A 24,638-nucleotide genomic window follows, 5' to 3' on the forward strand; every position below is an offset into this window, starting at 1 on the left:
TCATTCAGTGATCAATCTACAGCTGTGGATCATTAAACTGCTGCTATTCAATTGCTCACTGTTTTTAGGCTGCCCAGAGCGTTTTTCTGTCACTTTTTTCTGGGGTGATCGGCGGCCATTTTGTGGCTTGTGGTGCGCCAGCACAAGCTGCCACCAAGTACATTTAACCATCAATAGTGTGGTTATTTTTTGCTATATTCTACATCAGGGTCAAGCTGTCATCAAGTGCATTTAACCATCAATAGTGTGGTTATTTTTTGGCCATATACTACATCAGGGGCAAGCTGAGCCTGTCACCCAAGTGCATTTAACCATCAATAGTGTGGTTATTTTTTGCTATATCCTACATCAGGGTCAAGCTGTCATCAAGTGCATTTAACCATCAATAGTGTGGTTATTTTTTGGCCATATACTACATCAGGGGCAAGCTGAGCCTGTCACACAAATGCATTTAACCATCAATAGTGTGGTTATTTTTTGCTATATCCTACATCAGGGTCAAGCTGTCATCAAGTGCATTTAACCATCAATAGTGTGGTTATTTTTTGGCTATATCTTACATCAGGGTCAAGCTGAGCCTGTCACCAAGTTATTCTCAATAACTTCACACACACGCTACAGTGCAGATCCAAGTCTAATTCTGAGATTAAATGTATACCTGTCACCCAGCGCCTAAAAAATAGGCCTCACATTTCTATTCATCCAAATCTGTCATTACTGCTTTAGCTGGTCAAGTTATTTAGTGTCCGTCAAAGCACAGTTTTTGTTCTGGGTTGAAATACAATTCCCAATTTTGCAATTCTCTAAATTAGTGGTTTCTGCTGTATCAGGCCTACTTTAAATCTATCCCTAAAAGGGTATATTAGATTCAAGGTGCTGATAGGGTAGTTCTCAATAACTTCACACACACGCTACAGTGCAGATCCAAGTCTAATTCTGTGATTAAACGTATACCTGTCACACAGCGCCTAAAAAATAGGCCTCACATTTATATTCATCCAAATCTGTCATTACTGCTTTAGCTGGTCAAGTTATTTAGTGTCCGTCAAAGCACAGTTTTTGTTCTGGGTTGAAATACAATTCCCAATTTTGCAATTCTCTAAATTAGTGGTTTCTGCTGTATCAGGCCTACTTTAAATCTATCCCTAAAAGGGTATATTAGATTCAAGGTGCTGATAGGGTAATTCTCAATAACTTCACACACGCTACTGTGCAGATCCAAGTCTAATTCTGTCCGTAAACGTATACCTGTCACCCAGCGCCTAAATAATAGACCTCAAAATTATATTCAGCTAAATCTGTCATTACTGGTGTGCCTGTATTAGTGTAATACGGTACCTAAATAGATAGCCAGATAGTGTTAGGTGTCTGTAAAAAAAGGCCTGAATTTGAATTCAATATATTGGCCCGAATAATATTTTTCTTATTGTGGTGAACGGTAACAATGAGGAAAACATCTAGTAAGGGACGCGGACGCGGACATGGTCGTGGTGGTGTTAGTGGACCCTCTGGTGCTGGGAGAGGACGTGGCCGTTCTGCCACAGCCACACGTCCTAGTGTACCAACTACCTCAGGTCCCAGTAGCCGCCAGAATTTACAGGGATATTTGGTGGGGCCCAATGCCGTTCTAAGGATGGTAAGGCCTGAGCAGGTACAGGCATTAGTCAATTGGGTGGCCGACAGTGCATCCAGCACGTTCACATTATCTCCCACCCAGTCTTCTGCAGAAAGCACACAGATGGCGCATGAAAACCAAGCCCATCAGTCTGTCACATCACCCCCATGCATATCAGGGAAACTGTCTGAGCCTCAAGTTATGCAGCAGTCTCTTATGCTGTTTGAAGACTCTGCTGGCAGGGTTTCCCAAGGGCATCCACCTAGCCCTTCCCCAGGGGTGGAAGAGATAGAATGCACTAACGCACAACCACTTATGTTTCCTGATGAGGACATGGGAATACCACCTCAGCACGTCTCTGATGATGACGAAACACAGGTGCCAACTGCTGCGTCTTTCTGCAGTGTGCAGACTGAACAGGAGGTCAGGGATCAAGACTGGGTGGAAGACGATTCAGGGGACGATGAGGTCCTAGACCCCACATGGAATGAAGGTCGTGCCACTGACTTTCACAGTTCGGAGGAAGAGGCAGTGGTGAGACCGAGCCAACAGCGTAGCAAAAGACAAAGAGGGAGCAGTGGGCAAAAGCAGAACACCCGCCGCCAAGAGAGTCCGCCTGCTACTGACCGCCGCCATCTGGGACCGAGCACCCCAAAGGCAGCTTCAAGGAGTTCCCTGGCATGGCACTTCTTCAAACAATGTGCTGACGACAAGACCCGAGTGGTTTGCACGCTGTGCCATCAGAGCCTGAAGCGAGGCATTAACGTTCTGAACCTTAGCACAACCTGCATGACCAGGCACCTGCATGCAAAGCATGAACTGCAGTGGAGTAAACACCTTAAAAACAAGGAAGTCACTCAGGCTCCCCCTGCTACCTCTTCTGCTGCTGCCGCCTCGGCCTCTTCTGCTGCTGCCGCCGCCTCGGCCTCTTCCTCCGCCTCTGGAGGAACGTTGGCACCTGACGCCCAGCAAACATGGGATGTACCACAACACCACCACCTGCATCACCAAGCATCTCAACTATGTCACACGGCAGCGTTCAGCTCTCCATCTCACAAACATTTGAGAGAAAGCGTAAATTCCCACCTAGCCACCCTCGATCCCTGGCCCTGAATGCCAGCATTTCTAAACTACTGGCCTATGAAATGCTGTCATTTAGGCTGGTGGACACACACAGCTTCAAACAGCTCATGTCGCTTGCTGTCCCACAGTATGTTGTTCCCAGCCGGCACTACTTCTCCAAGAGAGCCGTGCCTTCCCTGCACAACCAAGTATCCGATAAAATCAAGTGTGCACTGCGCAACGCCATCTGTGGCAAGGTCCACCTAACCACAGATACGTGGACCAGTAAGCACGGCCAGGGACGCTATATCTCCCTAACTGCACACTGGGTAAATGTAGTGGCGGCTGGGCCCCAGGCGGAGAGCTGTTTGGCGCACGTCCTTTCGCCGCCAAGGATCGCAGGGCAACATTCTTTGCCTCCTGTCTCCTCCTCCTCCTACTACTCAGCTTCCTCCTCCTCTTCTTCCACCTGCTCATCCAGTCAGCCACACACCTTCACCACCAACTTCAGCACAGCCCAGGGTAAACGTCAGCAGGCCGTTCTGAAACTCATATGTTTGGGAGACAGGCCCCACACCGCACAGGAGTTGTGGCGGGGTATAGAACAACAGACCGACGAGTGGTTGCTGCCGGTGAGCCTCAAGCCCTGCCTGGTGGTGTGCGATAATGGGCGAAATCTCGTTGCAGCTCTGGGACTAGCCGATTTGACGCACATCCCTTGCCTGGCGCATGTGCTGAATTTGGTGGTGCAGAAGTTCATTCGCAACTACCCCGACATGTCAGAGCTGCTGCATAAAGTGCGGGCCGTCTGTTCGCGCTTCCGGCGTTCACATCCTGCCGCTGCTCGCCTGTCTGCGCTACAGCGTAACTTCGGCCTTCTTGCTCACCGCCTCATATGCGACGTGCCCACCAGGTGGAACTCCACCTTGCACATGCTGGACAGACTGTGCGAGCAACAGCAGGCCATAGTGGAGTTTCAGCTGCAGCACGCACGGGTCAGTCGCACTGCGGAACAGCACCACTACACCACCAATGACTGGGCCTCCATGCGAGACCTGTGTGCCCTGTTGCGCTGTTTCGAGTACTCCACCAACATGGCCAGTGGCGATGACGCCGTTATCAGCGTTACAATACCACTTCTATGTCTCCTTGAGAAAACACTTAGGGCGATGATGGAAGAGGAGGTGGCCCAGGAGGAGGAGGAGGAAGAGGGGTAATTTTTAGCACTTTCAGGCCAGTCTCTTCGAAGTGACTCAGAGGGAGGTTTTTTGCAACACCAGAGGCCAGGTACAAATTAGGCCAGACAGGGCCCACTACTGGAGGACGAGAAGGACGAGGATGAGGAGGAGGTGGAGGAGGATGAGGATGAAGCATGTTCACAGCGGGGTGGCACTTAACGCAGCTCGGGCCCATCACTGGTGCGTGGCTGGGGGGAAACGCAGGACGATGACGATACGCCTCCCACAGAGGACAGCTTGTCCTTACCTCTGGGCAGCCTGGCACACATGAGCGACTACATGCTGCAGTGCCTGCGCAACGACAGCAGAGTTGCCCACATTTTAACGTGTGCGGACTACTGGGTTGCCACCCTGCTGGATCCACGGTACAAAGACAATGTGCCCACCTTACTTCCTGCACTGGAGCGTGATAGGAAGATCCGCGAGTACAAGCGCACGTTGGTAGACGCGCTACTGAGAACATTCCCAAATGTCACAGGGGAACAAGTGGAAGCCCAAGGGGAAGGCAGAGGAGGAGCAAGAGGTCGCCAACGCAGCTGTGTCACGGCCAGCTACTCTGAGGGCAGAGTTAGCATGGCAGAGATGTGGAAAAGCTTTGTCACCACGCCACAGCTAACTGCACCACCACCTGATACGGAACGTGTTAGCAGGGGGCAACATTTCACTAACATGGTGGAACAGTACCTGTGCACACCCCTCCACGTACTGACTGATGGTTCGGCCCCATTCAACTTCTGGGTCTCCAAATTGTCCACGTGGCCAGAGCTAGCCTTTTATGCCTTGGAGGTGCTGGCCTGCCCGGCGGCCAGCATTTTGTCTGAACGTGTATTCAGCACGGCAGGGGGCGTCATTACAGACAAACGCAGCCGCCTGTCTACAGCCAATGTGGACAAGCTGACGTTCATAAAAATGAACCAGGCATGGATCCCACAGGACCTGTCCATCCCTTGTGCAGATTAGACATTAACTACTTCCCCTTAACCATATATTATTGTACTCCAGGGCACTTCATTATTCAATCCTATTTTTATTTTCATTTTACCATTATATTGCGGGGCAACCCAAAGTTGAATGAACCTCTCCTCTGTCTGGGTGCCGGGGCCTAAATATGTGACAATGGACTGTTCCAGTGGTGGGTGACATGAAGCCTGATTCTCTGCTATGACATGAAGACTGATTCTCTGCTGACATGAAGCCTGAATCTCTGTTATGGGACCTCTCTCCTCTGTCTGGGTGCCGGGGCCTAAAAATATCTGACAGTGGCCTGTTCCAGTGGTGGGTGACACGAAGCCTGATTCTCTGCTATGACATGAAGACTGATTCTCTGCTGACATGAAGCCAGATTCTCTGCTATGGGACCTCTCTCCTCTGCCTGGGTGCCTGGGCCTAAATATGTGACAATGGACTGTTGCAGTGGTGGGTGACGTGAAGCCTGATTCTCTGCTATGACATGAAGACTGATTCTCTGCTGACATGAAGCCTGAATCTCTGTTATGGGACCTCTCTCCTCTGTCTGGGTGCCGGGGCCTAAAAATATCTGACAGTGGCCTGTTCCAGTGGTGGGTGACATGAAGCCTGATTCTCTGCTATGACATGAAGACTGATTCTCTGCTGACATGAAGCCAGATTCTCTGCTATGGGAACTCTTTTTTTATTATAAAATTACAAACCATTACATAAATCATTTCAAGTACAGACAAACAAAACTTATACATAGACAGCATTCCAGCTGCCCCATCCACATTCACACACACATTCATACCTACATATAAAACTATAATCTACAATAAATAGCCTACAATAAATAACCTACAACAAATAAAACTTACCCAGCCGGTTCGGCCGAAATAACCTAACCCAAAGAAATTGAAAATAAAACACAGAATAAAAATCAAACTCAAACAAAAATATGGCTTTTTCGCCGTAACTTAACTCCAGGCAAATTTTATTTATTTTTTTATATAAAAAACACTACAAACTACAAACTTACCCTAACCTAACCTGTCCCTAGCCATTCCCTATCCTAAACTAAAACCCCCAGGACTGACCTCCGCCTCATGTCCTCTGCATGTCCGCATAGTCCGAGGCCAGCCCTACCTCCACCACCCACATCCAGCCCTCGCCCCATGTCCTCCCATATCCGCGTAGTCCAGGACTGGATGCAGGCCTCCCCACACTTTGTAAGTGTCCCCCCCCCTCACCCTAACCCACCCAACCTAACTAACTAACCCCCGCTTATCCTATCCTTCAACATAATATACACAATATACCATACAATATACCATACAATAAACATTACTATAACCACACATAACCACTCCCGAAGGACCAAGTTCAGCCTTTGCAAGCCTTTCAAAACCATACACTTTATGCAAAACAAAAATCTAGGGTGAGAGTATCAGCCCACCACCAGGAAGAGTACTACTAGGCTATGGTACACTAAAAGCAAAACCTCTCCAGAGGAGAGAGGCCCTGCTGGTACCCAGTCTTTCGTACTCGAGAGAACGTACCTTCACCAGGTCCCCCAGAATGTTCCTACACACCTCATCCACTGGGAGGACTTTCTGCCTTGTTGAAACTAAACACCGTGCGTTCCACGTGTAGTACCTAACCACTATGCTAACTAAAAAACATGTGCACAGGTCCCTTCTGCCCAGGTCTCTAAGCACTCCACAGGCCCACTCTGCATAGGAGAGGCTGGCTAGCCTAGGCCATCCAATGGAAGCTCCCACCCGTTTGTACACCTCTGTATTAAAGGGACACTGAAGCAGGAAGTGCTCCATACTTTCCAATATGGAGCCGCACTCCTCCCGGGGACAACCCCTTTCATCAGAGTTCCTGTACTTCAGATTGTCCCTTACATACAGCCTCCCGTGAAAGCAGCGCCAAGCCAAGTCCCAAAACTTCAAGGGGATCCTTGCAGAATTTAGCAACTGTAACCCCTTGTCTAGATCCCGGCTTGGGCAATCCTTGAGGGCCAGGGGCTTCTGGAAGTGGGACAACAAGACCCTCTCGTCAAGGGACCTCCTTGACAGAGTCCTGATCTCCCCTACCTCCAAACCCCACCTGCGGATTACCTTCAGAATCGGGGTGACGTAAGCCGGAAGATATCCGTGAGGCGTACGCAAGTCCTTCACTTGCCCTCCTGTCTCCCATTCCTGGAAGAAAGGCCGAAACCACCCCCGGCAGGAGACTACCCACAGAGAAGCCCTCTCCATCCAGAGGTTTGCCAGATTTACTTTAACAAATGTGTTTACAAGAAACACCACGGGGTTGACCATAGATAACCCCCCTAGTCTCCTCGTGCGGTAAGTCACCTCCCTCTTGATCAGGTTCAGTCTATTCCCCCATAAGAGCTGGAAGAACAGACTGTAAACCCGAGTCCAGAGAGGCTCTGGCAAGATACACACACACTGCCCAAATAGATAAGCAGAGGGAGCAGGAAAGCCTTGATCAGGTGCACCCTTTCCCTGAGGGTCAATGACCAGCCCTTCCACTGGTCGACCTTCTGAGCGGCGATCTTAAGCCTGTAGTCCCAATTTTGAGTGGGATAATCCCCATGACCGAAATGGATGCCTAGGACTTTGGCTGACGACTGGGGCCCTGGGAGGGTGTCCGGGAGATCAAAAGCTGGATCACCCCCTCCCAGCCAGAGACTCTCACACTTATCCCGGTTGATCATGGACCCGGATGCTTCCGAGTAGCGATCCACCTCAGACATCACATATTCCGCCTCCCCTTTCGAGGACACGAAAATGGTGACATCGTCGGCGTACGCTACTGTTCCCAGAGTGGCTTCCGGCGCCGCCCGATCCATCCCGACTCCCGCCAACGGTCCACGACTGACCCTCTTAAGAAAGGGATCAATCGCGAACACGTATAAAAGCGGGCTCAAAGGACAACCCTGGCGAACGCCGGACCCAACCTCAAAAGGGCAGCCAGACCAACCGTTCACAAGCGGGAAACTCTCTGCCCCGCATACAAGATCTTTAACCAATCGACAAACCCCCCCGGCAGGCCGTACTTCAAAAGGACCGACCAGAGGTACTCGTGGTTCATCCAATCAAACGCCTTTGCTTGATCTAAGGACAGCATGTACCCCCTCCAGTGGCCTGCTCTACTCTGTTCCACTGCCTCTCGGACACCGAGTACAGCACTAAAAGTGCTGCGGCCTGGAACCGAGCAAAGCTGAGCCACCGAATAGAGTTGAGGCGCAAATTTCACCAGCCTGTTAAACAGTATCTTGGCCAGAATCTTTCTGTCCGTATTGAGAAGTGCTATGCGACGCCAGTTCTCAATACGGCTCGGATCTTTACACTTTGATAGAAGGATCAGGGCTGACCTCCTCATTGACCGAGGCAGAGTGCCCGAGGATAGACACTCATTGAACACCTCAGTCAAGAGGGGACATAAAGAGTCCTTAAAGGTCTTATAAAACTCGGATGTTAAGCCATCCGGGCCTGGCGACTTCTTCAGAGCTAACCCTTCCACCGCCAGGATAACTTCCTCCTTCCTGATCTCTTCCACCAAAACGTCAAAAGAGAGGTGAGCTTCTGACTCAGGGGTGATTTCAGCCAGGAAAGCCGACATCTTGTCCCGATCCAGATCCCTCTTTCCCAAGAGGCACGAGTAAAAGGATCTGACGACCTCCAGGATCCCTGATCTGGACCTGTTCAGAGATCCCGTACTATCAACCAATCCTGTTATTAACTTACTCTTCACTGACATCTTACAGTTTCTGTAGGGGTCGGGCGAGCGGTACCTCCCGAAGTCCCTCTCAAAAACTAAAGATGTGTGCCTATCATACTGGCACCTCTTGAGCAAAGATTTCACTCTGGAGATATCCTCGCGGCTACCTCCAGTCGAGACCAGACCTTCGAGTTTCCTCCTCAGACTCTGATACAGGCGGTACCTGTCCAGAGACCTGAGGCTCGAGAGCTGGCAAAAGAACTTTGCGGCCCGATCTTTGAATACCTCCCACCACTCTGACTTAGTGTCACAGAGATCCAGCAAAGCTACCTGACTCTGAAGAAAGTCCTCAAAGGATTGTCTCACCTCTGCTTCCTCCAGGACTCCCGCATTCAGCTTCCAGTAACCTCTTCCCATTTGGGGGGATTCTGAAATATTCAGAGAAAACATAATCAGACAGTGGTTGGAGAATTCTACCTCTACAACCCTTAAGGGCGGGAAGGTAGCCTCCTCCTTCAAAAAAAACCTATCTATTCTAGACCTAATCTTATTACCTCTGTAGAAAGTGAAACCACCGTGGTCTGGGGTGTGCCTAATATGGACATCCACCAGACGAGCCTCACTAGCTATACTATTTAGAGCTACACTATCATAAGTCAGCCGGTCTCTGGTGCCTCCCCTATCCTGGGGCCTTATGACAGTGTTAAAGTCCCCACCAAAGACCATTTGCCGGCTCGTAAAAAGGAAAGGCTTGATCCTCATAAAGAGACATTTCCTGCCCCACCTAGACTGGGGCCCGTAGATATTGATCAGGCGCAGTTCCTGTCCCTTCATGAGGATATCCAAGATCAAACACCTCCCCATTTCTAGTTCAACCACCCGTCGGCATTCTACCGGTACGGTGAAAAGAACCGCCACTCCGCTATACGGCTCAGCCGCAAGAGACCAGAAGGAGGGCCCAGATCTCCACTCCCTCTTTGCTTTATGGATTTTTGCCAAGTTTGACAGTCTGGTCTCTTGCAAAAATAGCTTCAACTCGGCTGAAAAAATCAAAGGCTGTGTAACGAGCCGCATCAGATTTAATGCTGGCGACATTAATGGTCGCCAGTGTCAGCTGAGTGGGTACCACCATACTTGGTGTTTAAGCTAGATGTCCTCCTTCCTTCCCAACCTTCTTACCCCTCCCGGGACTATCCTCTAAAGCGGCACGCTCTCTTTTGAGGTAGACGGTGGTGTCCATTCCATCTGTCACCACCGCTCCCTCAAGCGTACCGCCCCTGGCTTTCTCAGTTCCAGGAATCGGATTTGCCTCCTCTTCTGGGGACCTTACATCCTCACCAGAGAGGGGCACAGGGCCTCCTGAAAGCCCTCCCTCCTTCGCCCCCGGTACCCCACTTCTTACCTCCTCCTCAGATGAAGAGGAGGCGGCGGTCTCATCCAAAGTGAGATACCGGTTGGAGAGCTCTAGAGGGGAGCCGGTTTCGCCTTCCCTGGCTGCTTTGGTCGGGCTCTTTTTTTTTTGAGTACCGTTTCCTTCTATTGATGTTAGACCCAGTCTCACTACCCTCTGCTGCACTTTCGTAGTGTGAAGACTGGGTCTCATTGGCTCGTTCTAGTCTCCTGATCTCCGCCCTTAGCTCCCTGTCCCCTAGGGTCTCTGAACTACGGGAGTCAGTCACTTGGGGAGGGGCAGACATCACCCCATTGTGGTGGGGTTCCTTCTGTTCCCTCTCCGCCTGGCGTCTCTCCCTCCGCCTCTGCCGGGACGGACCGCTCTTGGTCTTCACTGACCCCTTAACTTGACTGTCTCCGCCAGCACCCGCCTCAGCCGAAGAAACCTCCCGGCCCACTCCTGCATAAGCTCGGGCCGCATTGACCTCAGAGAGGGGACAGCGACTAAATGGGTGTCCAAGCACACCACACAAGTTGCACCTAATCTCCCCACAAGTTGCGGCAAGGTGACCTGTCCCTCCACACAATGCGCACTTCTGCACTTGGCAGCTGGCGCTTAAGTGTGAAGGGCTGCCACACTTGTGACAGAGCTTAGGCTGCCCCCTGTAGAAAACCAGGATCCTATCCCGGCCGATGAAGGCAGAGGATGGAATGTGGGAAACCGTGCTTCCTAGACATTTCAACTTCACATTGAAAGTCCAGGCTCCCGACCAAATGCCAAATTCGTCCAGGTTTTTGGATGGTACACCCTGGACGTCCCCATACCTGCTTAGCCACGTCAGAATGTCAACGCAAGAAAGTGATTCGTTACAGGTTAAAACAGTCACCTTCTTGACGTTGTTCTGCCGGGTTATCGCCTGAGCGAAAAAACCCTTCCAATCCGGTAAGTTCTTCACCAGCTCATACCCAGACCAGAAAAGCTCTAGGCCCTCCGGCCGGGCAAAGCTGACGTCGAACTCCTTGGAACCATACGGATGTATCAGGGCGAAGATGTCAGCCACCCTGAAGCCCATCTCAAGCAGGAGCTCCACCACCCTCTTTCTCGTAGGGCAGGCATCATTGCTTCTCCACTTGAGACAAACTACATTCCGCCTGGTCCCAGGGCCGGTTGTAGGCAGGGACCAGGTGGTCTCGCCCCCCTTTCCTCTCGGAAAGCTCGCAGGCCATGCCTGTTTATCCATAAGGATAGGTCCACCTTCTCTCCCTCTACTGTTATAGAGCTCTCCCCCTTTTTGAAGGCCTCCAGGTGTCGCCGTTGAAAGTCACCAACCGTGACTCCTGGGAATGAGGAAGCCAACGAGTATAGCCCCTCCCCCCCACGGTCGCAGCCACACTGGCATAACTTCTGCCAGGTGTTACGGCCGCAGGAGGGGCAACCTAACCGCCCCCCCCCACTACACTAGTATCAGATGCCACGTCGGATCCCTCCGGAAGGCGAACACCAGGAGCCACAGCCGCCACTTTTTCAGCGACAGCCTGCCGACTCCCAGCATCCATCCCACCTTTGGGACCCAACGCAGCACCCTCACCAACACCCCTACCAACACCCTGCACACATGCACCCTCTCCCCCCGCTGGGACAGCTGGTGCAGCAGGTCTCACCTTATTACCTTTATTATTATCCCTGACTTTATTTGCTTTGCTATTATCTTTTACTTTATTATTATACACACTGCCTTTTTCATTGCCACTGGCCAAGCCCCCCCCCTTCACCCGCTGTCCTCAAAACCTGGGCATTAATGACCATACTCCACTCCCTCCCCAGCACTTAATTCAGCACTGGAGGAGGAGGCAGAGACAGAGGGGGCGTGTCCAGTGGCAATGTAGATCGCCATATGTTCTGGCGCAATGCAACCTTTTCTAGTAGAGGACCGGAGCGCCACAGACACATCTTTCCTGGCAGCTCCGGCCTCTGGCTCCTCTATGCGTAGGCGCTTGCCCCCTGCGCCTACACATCCATTCAATGCTTCGGGAGCGTGTCCAGAAGCACGGCCGGGCACCTCCCCAGCCACGCCCACATGCGCGCCGATAGGAGGATGCCCGGACACACCTCCAGACACCCCCCCGGCCGTGCCTCCAGCTTTACTCACCGCCGCTTACCCCGATCCCCGCCGCACATTTGCAGCCGCAGGCGGGGACTCAGAGCCATCACCGCCCTGTGTAGGAGGGATGTTAACCTCATCGCACCGCCCCAGCACCACCCTACATACCGGAACGGCAGGCAGGGCAGTGTCCAGAGCGGCGGATGGAGCGGTGGATGAAGCGGCGGACGGAGTGGTGGGCGGGGCCTCCCGATGTTCCGGCCCGCCCCCTCCACTTTCAATGGGCAACCTCCGACCTCCTCTCTCTGCCGGCACCTCCTCCCCGCCTCCGCAAGCAGGGATGGCGTCCGGCGCCATTTTGGAGCGCTCAATCTCCCCGCTCCTCCGCTCAGACACCACCTCAGATGCCGAGCCGGGGAGTTTAGCGGGATACACGCTTGGTGTAGACTTTTCAGCCCCCACCAAGCGTGTATTTGACACATAGACATAGTGTGTCTGAATATTCTCTGTGTTCCTCTTCTTGTTGTTTTTTTTTCTCTTCTTGCCACTGCTTTCTTCTAATAAATCATCCCCAAAGGCAAAGTGTTGGAAGTCCACCTTAGGTGATTCCAATACCCGGATTTCTTGTAACAACCCACCGCCATCTTCCTCGCTGCCTTCTTCCTCCTCCATTGCTGAAGCCTCATCTGACGATGGTAAGTGTACCTGTTCTGGCGGAATGCCACTGTATCTCTCAAAAGATGTTTTTGTCTCTTTTACCGGGGTCACAGCGGGGGGGCGGTTCAGGCTGTAAGGTTTGGGGGCCTGCCTGGGACTCTAGAGATTCGGAGTCTTCCAACTCCTCAATCTCACCCTCTGCGTCCCTGCACGGCTCCCCTCTCCTCACAGCCTCCATCTCCCTGAACCGATCCCCATTTAACAATTTCTCCTTGAAAGGACCGCTACCTTCCAGCAACTGTTCTTGTCGCCTCAAGGAGGCCTCCAACTCTTCCTTTAACCCCCTAATTTTTCCATTAAGGGGGGGCCTCTTTTTCTTTGAAGAGATGGTAGCTTTCGCCCTCGTCTCCTTCAGCTCTTTCCTCAGGGCTCTGAGGTGCCGTCCCAGCTCATCGTATTCACGTAGGTGGGTGGCCAAGCGAGAGCTGTAGGTGGAGGTGCCCTCTCCCTCCCACCGAGACCCCCAACCTACCTGGGACGACACCTCCCGGCCCTCCGCAAGCTGGCTTATTCCTCCTGACGTCTTTGGGTCTTCAGGGGGGACTCGGCTGCCTCTGCCACGTCCTGATGGTATTACCCCCTTGCCGTCGTCACTCCTGGCCGGTCGCTGTAGTTCCCTACTCCCCGCCGACCCAGGCCGGGGAGCAGGGGCACCCTTCCTGGATGCCATTGCCACAGGACCCTACCAGGTCCCTAGGGAGAGGCAGGGCCTGGGCTGGGGGAAAAGGTGTCACACTCCCCCGCAAGCCTGGAACTCCTCCTGGGGAGCAGATGGTAGGAAACTCCCCGGAGAAGCCTGTGCTGTGGAGGTTCAGGAGCTGCTGCAGACACACCCTTTCACCTCAGCTGCAGACACCAGACACACCCAAGCCTGAATCTCTGCTATGGGACCTCTCTCCTCTGCTATGACATGAAGCCTGATTCTCTGCTATGACATGAAGACTGATTCTCTGCTGACATGAAGCCAGATTCTATGTTATGGGACCTCTCTCCTCTGTCTGGGTGCCGGGGCCTAAATATATGACAATGGACTGTTCCAGTGGTGGGTGACGTGAAGCCTGATTCTCTGCTATGACATGAAGACTGATTCTCTGCTGACATGAAGCCTGATTCTCTGCTATGGGACCTCTCTCCAATTGATATTGGTTAATTTTTATTTATTTTATTTTTATTTTTATTCATTTCCCTATCTATCCACATTTGTTTGCAGGGGATTTAACTACATTTTGCTGCCTTTTGCAGCCCTCTAGCCCTTTCCTGGGCTGTTTTACAGCCTTTTTAGTGCCGAAAAGTTCGGGTCCCCATTGACTTCAATGGGGTTTGGGTTCGGGACAAAGTTCGGGTCGGGTTCGGATCCCGAACATTTCCGGGAAGTTCGGCCGAACTTCTCGAACCCGAACATCCAGGTGTTCGCTCAACTCTAGTCATGTATCAATGGTCATTTAATGGAAAAAAAAAAAATTGCATGTTTAACTGTCACCTGTTTTACATGTGGGGCGCACGTCCGCAGTTAGCGCCGGACATGCAAGGTGTCGGTAAATGTGTATCAGTGGTCTGTGTATGGGGTCACAAGCAGATTTGGTCAAGGCATCTGTAATTGAGTTCCGATGTTCTTGTATGTAAGTGTGTTTAATCGATAAACATTATTTTATGGGCAAGCATGAGTCAGCGGTTCCGTGCTATGTTTATAGGTGCACTATATGTCTATCAATTGGCGTTGCATCAGGGTTTATGTTCAACCATGTTATGTCTTTCTTAGGCCAATACGAGGTGGTGCTGTGGTGACCATCGTTGTAGAAAAAAAAAAAAATGCCATTAGAATGTCTCACGCATGGCTCCGCCATTAGAGTGTCTCACGCATGGCTCCACCATTAGAGTGTCTCACGCATGGCTCCGCCATTAGAGTGTCTCACGCATGGCTCCTCCGTTTTAGTTTTATACATATGACTCCGCCATTAGAGTCTCTCACGCATGGCGCCTCCGTTTTAGTTTTATACATATGACTCCGCCATTAGAGTCTCTCACGCATGGCTCACCCATTAGTCTAGCACACATGGCTTCTCCGTTTTAGTTTTATACATATGACTCCGCCATTAGAGTCTCTCACGCATGGCTCCGCCATTAGAGTCTCTCACGCATGGCTTCTCCGTTTAAATTTTACACACATAACTCCGCCATTTGAGGCCGGCTGCGTGGTCCCACAACAAGTAGGTTCCATGTCTTTTCTGCCTTTAGACCCGCTCGCATGGCTCGGTCATCTGTGGCTCGCAATACAATTTTCTCTTGGTGGCTCGCACACATGGCTTGTGCCATTAGAGTCTCACTCACGTTATTGTTTTCTGACTTTTATTTTCTAGGTTGTTGGGTCTTCATTGTTTTCTTTATAAGCAGTCATCCCAAGCCTGCCTTGGCGGACATCATCTTCTCCCAGGCATGTTTACTTCATCTGCAAACTTGGGCTGAGGGTGTTGGTGTCCGGCCTAAGTCCTGGGTATCGGTTCGTCTTCCAGTAGGAGGTACAGTAATAAGGCGGACTTTACGAAGTCTGTCATGTCTACAGACACGACAAGTCCTATCACGACTACAGGCGCAGCATACATAGTTTGTCACGACCTTAAGCTTATTTTCTGTCACAACTGCAGGTATTATGTGTACGTTCCGTCCTTATTACAGGTAACATTAGCTCGTTAATCTAAATAACCATGTATTCCTGTGTATGGTTCCCCAGGCCTGGTGAGTTTACACATTTCACTTAATCTACTATTACAGTAAGACAGCATACGCCATGTGCTAACTTTTGGGTCCTTAATAAAAAAAAATAATGTAGCCTGGGGAATAAGTAGAGGTGAAGTATTTTGCCACCAGTAACAGTCGGTGCCCGATCAGGGCCCTTGGTGGATGGTTGGAGTTCATTTAGGCCCTTCCAACAGATTCACCATTGTTTGTTTCAGTCTGCAGCTCTCAGGATTCAGACCTTCTCGTTATATGGTCATATGTTGTTAGTCAACATAGGAGTAAATCGTTTCTGGTTACCGGCCACTCTTTCAATCGCATCAGCATTAACCATCTCCAAGAATGATGTGCCGGTGCACATGACAAAGAGGCAAGGTAGATGGAAGTCACTGTGATATATACGGTATATTCCGCACCTTCATCGTGAAAGGTCTCATCCGTTCAAAATTGGGTGTCGTAACGGTATGTATATATTTACTCTAAAGTAAGGTCTGCTCTTTTTGGCCCCTTTAGGCTGCCCTACCACAGCAGTTATGGCATAACTCTACTGCTTGTTGTAGATAGGGTTAGATAGGTTAGGTTCACCTCTCTGATAGCCGATACGACCACAAGTATAAGCAAGATATTGCTGCATTTGTGGGAGGGGAGGCTGATTACAAGGCTATTTATACGTACCTGTGGGCCCAGGCTGGCTGATTACTAGGCTATTTATAGGCACCTGTGGGCCCAGGCTGACGCCGATTCAGCTGATTTCACCCACCCACCCACACCTTCTTACAGTCACTTCACATTAGGGTGGCCCCCTTTAGGCTGCCCTACCACAGCAGTTATGGCATAACTCTACTGCTTGTTGTAGATAGGGTTAGATAGGTTAGGTTCACCTTTCTGATAGCCGATCCGACCACAAGTTGTGGTAGTGATCAATAATCAATCTTGTGAAGGTTTTTTGGTAGAATTGCTGGATGCTTCACTCTGCCAGGTAACGATGCATTTTCCAGTCTCCCTCCCACCTTCAGTATATCATCCTGCAGAACAAGATTACACTTGTACAATGGGTGGTTGTTTGGAAGCCTTTTAGGTTCTTGTCAACGTCTCTTCAACTCTTCACTGTAGAATCTCTGTTGAATGAGTCTTATGACTGTTCCTTCAGCTTTCATTCTTTCCTCTACATTCAACAATTCTTTCTTTCTGATTCCCTTTGCCAAACGTTGAATTCGAGCTACTACGTTTATGACCGTATTACATTTTGAACATCTGGCTAGTCTTTCAAGTATGTCATCTTGACACTTGGCAGCAGTGCTCAATGTTTATACAACTTTTACTTCTGAATCACCCATAGACAATTTTGTGTAACCTTTACTGGGCGTGATTTCCTTTTCCCAAAGGAACTCTGGACCGGTGAACCAGTTTTTAATTTTTTAATTATGTTACATTCAGGCCTCTTGAAGAATGATCTGCTGGGTTACGCTTTGTGTCAATGTGATGCGAATGTTCTGGATTTGTTATTTCCCGAATTTTCTCAACTCTGTTGGCGACAAAGATATGGAATCTTCGGGCTTCATTATTTATCCTAGGACAACTTGTGAGTCCGTCCAAAAATATTCTTCATCTATTTTCAACTCCAATTCTTCTCTCAGGAACTTGCTTACTGATGCTGAAACTACGGCTTCTGTCAGTTCAAGTCTTGGTATTGTTTGAATACTGGTAGGTGCAACTCTGGCATTCCCCATAACCAGGGCACAGTGTATCTTTTCTTCTCCTATTACTCTGATGTATGAGCACTGACCATAACCATAACTACTGGCATCTGAAAAATGATGAAGTTCTATTTTCTTGTACTTTCCTACATAATGAGGTACAAAACATCTGGGTATTCAAACTTCTCTCAAGTTTTGCAAGTCTCTTATCCAACTCTCCCACCTTGGCCTCAAATTTTCAGGTATGGGCTCATCCCATCCCAACTTCTGTCTGCATAATTCTTGCAGTATTTATTTTGCTCTGAGGATTACTGGGGCCAAGAATCCCAATGGATCAAATATAGAAGCCACTGCGGAAAGAATGGTTCATCTAGTTGCAAATTTCTCTGCAATAGATACTTCAAAGAAGAACTTGTCGTTCTCTACATTCCATCCCAATCCAAGTACATTCTTCATTGTTGCTGCACGTTCAGTCACTGATGGATTCCAGTACCTCTCTGTTGTTTGAGATGAATTTGTGAAGGCTCAGGTTTCCTCTTGCGCATAACTCTTGGCTGCCTTTCACTAGTTTGATTGCAGATTCCTCGACTCTAGAATCATCTACATAAATGTTTCTGTTCAGAAAATTTGCTGCTGATGGGCAATCCTTTTCATTCTGATTAGCCAGGTACTTCATACCATAATTGGCGCAACCTGGAGATGATGTTTCTCCAAACAAGTGTACTTTCATTCTGTGTTCTGCTGGCTCTGTATCTGTATCTCCATCCTCCCACCATAGAAACCTCAGGAAGTCTCTATCTCCACTCTTCACATGAAACTGGTGGAACATCTTTTTAACGTCACACATGACCGCTATGGGATACTTTCTGAATCTACAGATTACTCCAGGCAGGGTGTTTGTAAGATCTGGTCCTTTTAGTAGATGATCATTCAATGCAACACCATTGTACTGAGCAATCAAATACTACTCTAATCTTATCTGGTTTATTTGAGTGGTAAACACCTTGATGTGGGATGTACCACACTTCTCCTTCTTTAGGCTGATTATTAACTTTCTCTGCATGTCCTTATTTGAGGATGCCTTCCATGAATTTCAAATAATCCTGCTTGAATTTGGGATCTCTTCCCATCTTTTTCTTCAAACATTTCGATCTTCCTAGGGAAAGATTTCTGTTATTTGGCAGATGAGGTCATTCTCTAAAAGGTAAGAACATTTCAAGATGACCTTGTTGATTCTGCTGAATACTTTCTTCTATAGTGTGTACAAACTTTATGTCTTCTTGAAATACACTCTTTTCTTTAGAACTTACAGTTGCAAGAAAAAGTGAACCCTTTCGAATTATATGGATTTCTGCACAAATTGGTCATAAAATGTGATCTGATCTTCATCTAAGTCACAACAATAGACAATCACAGTCTGCTTAAACTAATAACACACAAAGAATTAAATGTTACCATGTTTTTATTGAACACATCATGTAAACATTCACAGTGCAGGTGGAAAAAGTATGTGAACCCCCTAGACTAATGACATCTCCAAGAGCTAATTGGAGTAAGGTGACAGCCAACTGGAGTCCAATCAATGAGATAAGATTGGAGGTGTTGGTTACAGCTACCCTGCCTTATAAAAAACACACACCAGTTCTGGGATTGCTTTTCACAAGAAGCATTGCCTGATGTGAATGATGCCTGGCACAAAAGAGCTCTCAGAAGACCTACGATTAAGAATTGTTGACTTACATAAAGCTGGAAAGGGTTATAAAAGTATCTCCAAAAGCCTTGCTGTTCATCAGTCCACGGTAAGACAAATTGTCTATAAATGGAGAAAGTTCAGCACTGCTGCTGCTACACTCCCTAGGAGTGGCCGTCCTGTAAAAAAGACTGCAATAGCACAGGCAGACTGCTCAATGAGGTGAAGAAGAATACTAGAGTGTCAGCTAAAGACTTACAAAAGTCTCTGGTATATGCTAACATCCCTGTTAGCGAATCTACGATACGTAAAACACTAAACAAGAATGGATTTCATGGGAGGATACCACAGAGGAAGCCACTGCTGTCCAAAAAAAACGTTGCTGCAGGTTTACAGTTTGCACAAGAGCACCTGGATGTTCCACAGCAGTACTGGCAAAATATTCTGTGGACAGATGAAACCAAAGTTGAGTTGTTTGGAACTCAATGTGTGGAGAAAAAGAGGCACAGCACACCAACTTCAAAACCTCATGTGTGGAGAAAAAGAGGCACAGCACACAAACTTCAAAACCTCATCCCAAATGTAAAATATGGTGGTGGGGGCATCATGGTTGGGCTGCTTTGCTGCGTCAGGGCCTGGACGGATTGCTATCATCAAAGGAAAAATTTATTCCTAAGTTTATCAAAACATTTTGCAGGAGAACTTAAGGCCATCTGTCCACCAGCTGAAGCTCAACAGAAGATGGATGTTGCAACAGGACAACGACCCAAAGCATAGAAGTAAATCAACAACAGAATGGCTTAAACAGAAGAAAATACGCCTTCTGGAGTGGCCCAGTTAGAGTCCTGACCTCAACCCGATTGAGATGCTGTGGCATGACCTCAAGAAAGCGATTCACACCAGACATCACAAGAATATTGCTGAACTGAAACAGTTCTGTAAAGAGGATGGAATGGTCAAGAATTACTCCTGACCGTTGTGTACGTCTGATCTGCAACTACAGGAAATGTTTGGTTGAAGTTATTGCTGCCAAAGTAGGTTCAACCAGTTATTAAATCCAAGGGTTCACATACTTTTTCTACCTGCACTGTGAATGTTTACATGGTGTGTTCAATAATAACATGGTAACATTTAATTCTTTTTGTGTTATTAGACTGTTTAAGTAGACTATGTCTGTCTATTGTTGTGACTTAGATGAAGATCAGATCACATTTTTTGACCAATTCGTGCAGAAATCCATATCATTCCAAAGGGTTCACATACTTTTTCTTGCAACTGTATGTCTGAAAAGTCAGATTCAAGGATCTTGATTACTTTTGCTGGAATTACAGTTGTTAACTCTTGGACAGATATTCGATGACACAATCCTGTCACCTGTCTTGAGTTTGCAATCTGCTGTTTTCCTCCAACAACACCCCATCCTAGATCAGTTTGAACAGCGTAGGAGTCACCCTTTCCTCCTTTGATTATCTTTCGTGGTACCAAGGCTTCAGGACAATCGTAGCCTATCAACAGTATAACATCAAACTCCTTCAGCGGGGACATTTCATAAGATATGACAGATAGGTGCTTCCATTCATTGGCTGTTTCACAGGTAGGTATGCAATCTCGATCTAGAGATATATCATCTTTTGTATAAGCTGGAAGTAGATCTAATGTGCAGTTTGAATGAAGTCCTCTTACTCTCAGTCCTTTGACCCTTTGACTGTTCACTAATGTGTCTCTCGCCGTCATTGTGGTGAGTTTGAGTTTCATTGGTTCTGTAGGCACTTGTAATTTCTTGCAGATTTCTTGATCAATGAAGGTGACGTCACTCTGGGCATCCAGTAGCACATAGGCGTATATCTTCTTGTTCCTCCTTTTAGGATTTAATATGCACACTGGTACAACCATTGATGTACCATTGCTTCCTCCTTCCCTCCATCTGCAAGAGAATACTGATACTTTCTTTCCTTTCTCAGTATCTTTAGGTATTGAGGATTTATCTTTCTTTGGACGTTCTTCATGTAGTGGTGTAGGATGGCATCCTTTGCAAACACTGCATGTGGCCTTTTTCTTACACTCCTTAGTAACATGGCCTTTTCTTAGGCATCCGAAACACAGTTGGTTATCCAGTACAAATTTTTTCTTTTCATCTGGGGACTTCTCCTTCAATTGTTGACACATGGGTATGGAGTGTTCTCTCCACAAAATATACATTTGAAGGTAGTCTGAAGAATTGTCAGTTCTGTCTCTCTACTGATCCCAGTAGTGACTTTGGACTTGCTCTCATAGGTATCTGGACCTTTAGCTGCTGTGTTGGTTGCAAAGCTAGTTGCTCTTGCATGTCTTATCTCTCTTGCAGGCCTTTCTTCTAAGGTTTTCAAGACGTAAGATGAGGTTACTGGATTACATACTATCCGTGCTTCCTTATTGACGAACTCAGAGAACTCTTTAAAACTTGGGAAGTTCTTGCCTAGATCTAACTGTTCAGTCACATAGCGATTCCATCTAGAAGCCACTTCTTCAGGTAGCTTAGTTAGCATCCTGTTGTTTTCTAGATAGTCGTTCAGTACTTCCATTCCTTGAATGTGTGGGATGGCATTACAGCATGCTTGCAGGAAGTCACCGTACTCTTGGAGTCTGTAGTGTTCTTTAGGACCTATTTTACGCCAGTTATTCAATTTCTCTCTAAAAGCTCTTTGTACTAAGAAAGGATGACCATATCTTGCATTAAATTTTTCCCTTCAAGAACTTTCTTTGCTTCCCTACCAACATATCTCTGAAGGTAGAATAACTTGTCGATTAGACTGAAGCAATGGTGCTCAATGATCATTTTAAAACTTGCCTTCCACTCTATGAACTTCAGTACGTCTCCTGAAAATACAGTGGGTTCTGGCACGGGAAGTCTAGCGAGGACTGTTCTCTGTTGTCCTGTTGGGACAATAGTTGTAACACTCTCCTGAGCATTGCCATGACATCTAGGAATAGAATCATCCGGTTCTATTTTCTCACTTAGTTCTGAATTAGATGAGTCCTTTTCTTTATCTTTTCTGGTAGAGATAGAGGGTAAATTCACACACCTTTTTCCTAACACTGGACTAGGCCTCTCTTTGTTTTTCTGAGCAGGGATGGAAGGATAATAACTTATTCTCTCACTAAATGCTGGAGATTCCCTTCCATTCTCATGGGCGTAAGTAGGAAAGTAGGAGTCTGCTTCTTCACTCAGAACAGATTTGAACCTAGGACTACTCTGATTCATATACTCTGAGTCTGGCTTCTAGGATCTTAACTTCTTTTTGCATTTCCATACTTTTCATCTGTTGGTGCTGTGCCTCCATTTTAGTTTCCATTCGATAGGGCTGTGCCTCCATTTTAGCTTCCATTTAATGGCGCTGTGCCTCCATTTCAGCTTCCATCAGTTGGCGCTGTTCCTCGATGGCAGCCTCCATCTCAATCTCTGTTCTCTTGACAGCAAGTTGTTCAGCTAATTCCTTTATTTTGGCTGAAGTATTTAAGGACTCTGATATGAGGGTGGCACTTCTGCTAGCCAAGGAAGTCACACTTGAGATTGTGGTTCCCCTTAAGGACCTAGCATAGTCTCTCATAAAAAGCTTGTTCATTCAACTTCTTGCTTTAACTTCATCATAGTTTGCTGTAGATGATAGTTCTCTCATGAGCTTTACTAAAGCTTTAGTCACTGCAGTACATGTGTCCATGTTCATTACAATATCCTGGGAAGGTGTCGTAAATGACTGCAGGTTGACATATGCTGCCATAAGCTCTGATTCAGATTCTTCTACCGTCTCTACCATATCACTCTAGTTCCTTTTTATACTTTCTTGCTTTAGCTTTCTATGAATGTCTTTAATGTATGATTTCCACCTATCATACATCCGGGCAAACTTTTTCCCTTTCAGTGCTGCTTCTTGCTCCAAGTTTCCCAGCATCTTTGAGGTCGGTTTCCTGGCACATGATGAACGTCTTAGTTCATCTGTTTGGGCTATATTTGCTTGAGGCAAGACTAATGCTGCATCAGCCTCTTCTACCTCAGACAGGTTCCCTTGCTCTTCAACTTCTACTATAGCTATCTTTGTATCCTCTAACAGTGGCATGGTAATACTAGGCTCAAACATTTTACTTTAAATGCAATACTGACAATCAATACAAATATTAAGATTTCTTACACTTTAAATGCAATATTGCCAAATGCAGAAAAAAAAATCACTGTCACGTTAAATACAACAGCGATAAATGCAGGCAATAAATGACTTTCACTTTAAATGCTTTAGAGTGAACAAACTGTCCTTTGTTTTTATTTAAAGTCTCTTATTTCTGAACGCAAAAAAAAAGTCTCTTTATTCCAAAGCCTATATGCAATGATAAGTAATAAAAGGAAAGCTCTGACCTTATTCTGAAGAGCAGGAACAAATGTCAATCTTAAGGGAGACGTGTCTTTTCTTGATATGATGCGATGCTTGCTCTGACTTGCGATGCTCTGTGATGACTTATGATGCTCTGTGCAGACTTGCAATGCTTTGTGATGACTTACGATGATCTGTAATGACTTGCGATGCGCTGGCATGTATACTCTGCTGCAGGCTTTGGGCCTAGTGGAGGGGAAACTAGCTGACTGCAGTACGTGGTCTCTCCATGGATATCGGTGCAGGCACTCTAGCTCTGGACTTTGGCCTCTCACCATGCATCTCTTTCTAGGGATCGCAGGAGGGTTGGCGCTCATTCTCTGACTATCTTACCTTTGCCATTCTGCCACTTTAAGAGTCGGCTGCAGTTTGACTAATGCACACGTTATATGGCCTTTATGGTAGCTCCGCTGAGGTGTCTTTGCTTGCTCACTCAGGGAACAGTTGCTGCGCGGCAGTATATGCTGGCGCTCCGCTGCTCTAATGCGCTCTTTACTGTGCAAGTTGAGGAGCGCTATCACTTCGCTCTCTAAGAGAATAGTTCCACTGTGGCAGGCACAGCACTATGAAGTGCCTTTTGCACTGTGGCATTAGAAGAATTTTGGTATCTCTGACTTTTAGTCTAACCAGACTGTCTATTACTCAACAGTAGGTTTAAAAAGCACACCAAATGCTTGAAATAACTTTTTTATTAACTTCAACTTTTCTTCATATAACACTGCCGCCTCCGCAGCAGATAGTCCATGTACATAACACGTGTTGAAAAGATATCACAAAAGCGCGGTATGATTAAGATGGTGGTTCAACTGTTCAATCTTGTCATTCAACATAAAATGGTGGATATATACTTCTCTTGAGCATATGTACTCACACTTTAAGTTATTTAAGCACTTTATGGTCTCTCTGAGAGGTATATCTGAAGTCTAACTAATAGTTCTACTTGCAGTATGCAGTTAGCAGTGACAATTCGCAGATTGGTTGAGTATGATCTGGTATGGTTGTATGCAATTTGTATTGCAATATGGAATCTGAATGCTTGTAATTGTATGCTTGCAATTTGTAGCTTGCAATTTGTATTTGCAATTGTATTTGCAATTGATGGAACTATTTTGGCCTCTTGTTCCCATAAAACTCAGCTCTCAGTGGAGTGAATGTCTCCTCAGCTCCTGTCTCTGGTGAATAATGATTCTAGCAGCAGGAGCTGGGGGAATTCCCAGACAGGCTGTGTGTGAGGCTGGCTGTGATTGGTGAAAACTCTTGCTGTGTGAGAAGCTGGCTGTGATTGGTCTAGACTTCTGCC

This window comes from Bufo bufo, chromosome 9, assembly GCF_905171765.1.
Source record: "Bufo bufo chromosome 9, aBufBuf1.1, whole genome shotgun sequence".
Classification (NCBI taxonomy): Eukaryota; Metazoa; Chordata; class Amphibia; order Anura; family Bufonidae; genus Bufo; species Bufo bufo.